Below are 5000 nucleotides of genomic sequence, written 5' to 3'. Positions count from 1 at the left end.
TCGTCGAATCATCAAGCAGCGTTGCGCATCGCCGTTATTATCCATGAAATACGTTTATTACGATAGTTCAACGTTGCCATCGTATTTCAAGATGAAATGGTATCTTAATTCCTTTATTATCATTCGCGAGAATAGTTTCCGTCTTTAAGAATGGTAATTATTAAATGAAACGGATTAAAAATTCTTCGAATAAGATAAAGATACAGATATATAGGTAAATAGAGAGACAGAGAGAGAGAGAGAGAGAGAGAGAGAGAGAGAAAGAGAGAATGACGTTTCGAATATCCAGTTTGTAGGTCAAGCATTGCGTGAGATATCCATGATGTTCTCAAAACACGACACTGTGACTGACTTGAGTATTTCCTCAAGAGAGAGAGAGAGAGAGGGGGGGAGAGAGAGAGAGAGAGAGAGAATGGGAAAAAAGAGGGAGAGGATAGAAAAATTAATTAAAAGAATAGAGTAAAGAGAAATTTTCATTTACAAAGCAATCCTGAAAAAATATGACTACTTTGTGTTTACCAAGGCAATCCCGTTCCTCGGTCTCAAGAGTCTCGAAGGACGAGAAATAAGAAAAAGAGAGAGAGAGAGAGAGAGAGAGAGAGAGAGAGAGAGAGAGAGAGAGAGAGAGGGAAAGTGAAAAAAAAAAAGGAAAAGAAAAGATCGATTATGCGTTCAAGCGCAAAGAAAAAAAATCCTTTTACATAAAACTCAAAAGCATAAAAGAATTTCTTCTACAATATTATTACCTATACGCGATATTTTTATAATATAATATTATTCGGGGAAGGGGTGAGGGGTTTCCTTTCTATTTTTGTTTTTTTTTTTTTTTTTACGTATTTAAGAAAACAAAAGAAGAAAGCGAAAGAGAAAAAATGAATGAAGGAGAACGATAAAATTATAAGAGAAACGAATTTCATTTAATCGCGTGACTGAGATAAAGAGAGAGATAGAGAGATGGAGATAGAAAGAGAGAGAGAGAGAGAGAGAGAGAGAAATGTAGGATATGATCATTTCGATACCTGTTGATCGAGACGTTAATAAGTTTCGATCTTGTCGAATACTATTATCCATGGAATTCGATAAACTCGGTAATTATGCACTATCGAAAAAGAAATTTTCTCATGATTTATCTATGTATCGTTCGTTCAAGAACATATTTAATTATGATACGATCGGAATAATCGTTCAGAAAGCTTTTAAAAGAGTCTCCAAACTCGTTTACTTTCGAATCGATAATTCACGATCGTACGACGATTAATGCTATACCATATATACATATACTGTAATCTATAATGCAATATAAATCGTTGATAAAATAAAGAATTAATCCCGAAAATAATAATATCTCTAGAGATTAAATTAGATCGAATACATTTTGTAAGACAATTCAAATAATCATAATAATAATAATAATAATAATAATAATAATAATAATAATAATAATAATTGATAACAATTAATCGCACGTATCAATTTTTTTTTAACATCCCGTGTTTAATCAGCATATCAAAAAAAAAAAAAAAAAAAAAGAAAATGAAAAAAAAAAATAAAAGAAAACAAAACAAAAGGAGAAATCGAAAAGTATCATGAAGTATTGAAAAACGATGAACATTGAAAGTCGAATTAGATTTTGTTAACGATTCTAAACAAATAAAATTTGCGTTCCATTTGTGTGCATTGATATTTATATGGGAAAAAAGAAGAAAACAAGAAAAAAAAAGAAAAGAAAGAATAAATAAATAAATAAAAAAAAGAAGAAGAAGAAGAAAAAGAAGAAGAGAAAAAAGAAAAAAGAGGAGAGAGAGAGAGAGAGAGAGAGAGAAAAATGAAAAATGAAAAGAAAAGAAAGGAAAGGAAAAGAAAAAAGCTGACAACCAAGAGACAACTCACTTTCGAGCTTTTCTCGAGCAGAAAGCTTTCTGTCCCTCTCCCTCTCCCTTTCCCACCCCCTTCTGCCTCCTCCTGTCCTCCACTTCTCTTTTCCTCTCTCTCTCTCTCTGCTTTACTGTATGACATTTATCGACGCCACTCTTCAAGGACGGAGGGCGTCGCCTTCTCCTCTTTCTTTTTTTTTCTTTTTTCTTTTTTTTTTGCTTTTTCTCTCTCTCTCTCTCTCTCTCTCTCTCTCTCTCTCTCTCTCCTTCCTTTTTCCCATTAAACTTGCGCTCTTAGCGATAAACTCTCACCCTCCTTGGTCGAGGCTGGACTACGCTTACAAAGCGAAAGGGCGCGGTTTCTGTAAAGGACGAAAAAAAAAAAAAAAAAAAAAAAAAGAAAGAAAAAAAAAGATAAAAGAAAGGAAAAAAAAGAAGAGCAAGAAAAGATAGAAAGAAAGGAAGGAAGGAAGGAGAAGAAGAGCGAGTATGTGTGCGTATATGTGTGTATGTGTGTGTGAGAGAGAGAGAATCGTAACATGAAATCGATCGAATGTTCGGTATATATATATATATATATATATATATATATATATATATATATATGTATGTATATATATATATATATGTTCCCTCTCGTTCGGATGATCCTCCTCGTAAATGAAATCGTAACGGATCCAAAGCGATAAGTCGAAATGAAAGCTTTCGAGATACCCACTTGAGTACACTTCGTTAATCCCGTCCTCTACTTCTCGGATTCCTTTCTTTTAAATTGCTGAAATTTTCTGAATAGAAATTGCTCTTTCCTTTTTTTTCCCTTTATCTTTTCTTTTCCACGTCGTTTTCTTCATCTTTTTCTTCTACTTATTCTACTTCTTCTTATTCTTTTTTAGGTATATATATATATATATATATATATATATATATATATAAATATTACCGTTCATTATTTTTCACTTGGAATAATGTCTCCATGAGATTGTATTTTAAATTAAACACCACTTTTTTTTTGTTCCCCTTTTTTCTTTTTTTTTTTTATATTTTATTCTCTTGATTCTGTAATTCTATGGGTTTTACGATAAAGAGGTGAGAAGGGTAGAAAAGAGGTGGAGAACGTATTAAGGAACATTATGGTAGATAATATAACATTTTGTTATGTACAACTTATGATAATATAATTATGCTATAATTTCTGGTCTATGGTATTACTACTATCTATAACTTTTATCAGTGGAGTTAGCGGTACGAAAGTTTCTAGGCTTGTAGTTTGTTGATGGAAAAAAAAAAAAAAAAAAAAAAAAAACAGAAAAAGAAAGAAAAAAAAAGAATGAGCTTATAAAATCTAGAAAAAGAAGAAAAATAATTGATTTTAAATCACCCTTAGAAACCTTTGATCCATCTTATATAATTATATTACATTTTAAGAATTTAGTACTTGGCAAACAGTAATTTTTTATTAATAAATTAAACTTTTACTTTTTATCTTTTTTTCTTTTTTTCTTCCTTGCCAACGTAAAAGAATAATATAAGATTGTAAAAAATACCGTGTAAGTTTTAAAATTACATGCTAATGTCATGAAACGTTAATTCATTTTTAATCTTTTTCGAAGAGAAAGGGGGAAGAAGAAAACAAAAAGGAAAAAAAAAGAAAAAAGAAAAAAAAAAAAAGAAAGAATCGAAAAAAAGATCGAAGATAAAAAAAAAAATCTACATATTTTTTAAACAGAACTATTGCTCGTCGAGACGTACGTATATATGTATGTACGTGGGAGTATAAGTCTCTAGAAAATGTCTGACAAATATCTGCTCGTACTACTGCGAATTGTCTTACATTTTAATAGTGCATGATTATTGCCTTTGGTAATAGCAATTGAGTCAGACTACTTACTGAAATGTAAATAGTTTTCTTTGATGTTTTACAATCGACAAATTACAAAAGTATGACAATTCGAAAAGATCAATTACTTTTCATTTACAAAGAAACATATATAAATACATACATATATACACACATATATATATATATATAAAATTTGATCGACGATCAGAATAATTTACACGGTGTTTATCAAAAAATTATGACAAGCATTTTGAACGACGATCTAAATATTACCATCAATAAAGATTAGAAAATAATTTTTATAACTTTTATAATTTATACCGATTGACGATCGATTGACGATTAAAAAAGAGAGAGAAAAAAAAAAAAGAAAAGAATATAATCAAAATAAATAATATATAATACATAGATAGATATCTAGAAATCCTTTTAATATATATATATATATATATATAACTATATAGTACATATATCTTTTGTCCATAAGGTTGAACGTTACGTAAGGCTAGTAGTTTTCAAGGTACATTGTCCACCAGGAGTTCTGACAAAAGTGATTCTCTATTCGTCCTCGTATAACAACGCGTCTACTGTGGGCAATCTGGTTGGATCTTGGAAAAAAAAGGAACAATTTCCCAGTTTCTTCTTCTTTACGAGCATTTCCAAGGTTTAAGAATAGGCAACGAATTGCATCCCGGTGGTTACGTAACACGTGACATCAACTTTTATCCTCGTTCAACCTCGTAGAAAATATTGCGTCGATTTTACCGATACTACCGAGAGACAGAGAGAGAGAGAGAGAGAGAGAGAGAGAGAGAGAGAGAGAGAGAGAAAGAGAGAGAAGGAAAGAAGAGGATGAGAAAATAGTTTCTCGTTTGAAGACGTTATTGCAAAGGAGGTATCATATCGTTGATACTAACTTGAGTGAGAGAGAGAGAGAGAGAGAGAGAGAGAGAGAGAAAAGTAGAACGCTTTTGTGCCGGCCACGTCGGCCGCGACGGAATGTATCCGCATGAATGAGAGAAGACACGGCCATTAAGCTTCAAAGTTACGTAGAGTGAGGTTGGTTAACGTTGAAAATAAAGTTCTAGAGAGGTTAAATTCAAAAATTGGGGGGAAAGGGAGTAGGAAATAGAAACGAGCACGTTCTGAATGATGATATCGTAACGTAAGAGGGGTTCCCCCCATCGTCCTTCGATAGTGACGTCAGAACGATGCCAATGACGTCAACCTTCCCCTGGCGACGTCATAACCTGCTATTTTCGAGGGATTACCTACTACTACTACTA

At 31.9% G+C, this 5000-nt stretch overlaps 1 protein-coding gene across 4 annotated transcripts in view; it reads right to left on the bottom strand.

Annotated features, from left to right (window-relative positions):
* Positions 1 to 5000, bottom strand: part of Dgk (diacyl glycerol kinase 1) — an 86115-nt gene that overhangs the window by 16246 nt on the left and 64869 nt on the right. The window lies entirely within an intron of this gene.

The sequence above is a fragment of the Vespa mandarinia genome, chromosome 2, assembly GCF_050613455.1.
Source record: "Vespa mandarinia isolate Hongniang chromosome 2, ASM5061345v1, whole genome shotgun sequence".
NCBI lineage: Eukaryota > Metazoa > Arthropoda > Insecta > Hymenoptera > Vespidae > Vespa > Vespa mandarinia.
This window is presented reverse-complemented; position numbering and strand designations above follow the sequence as displayed.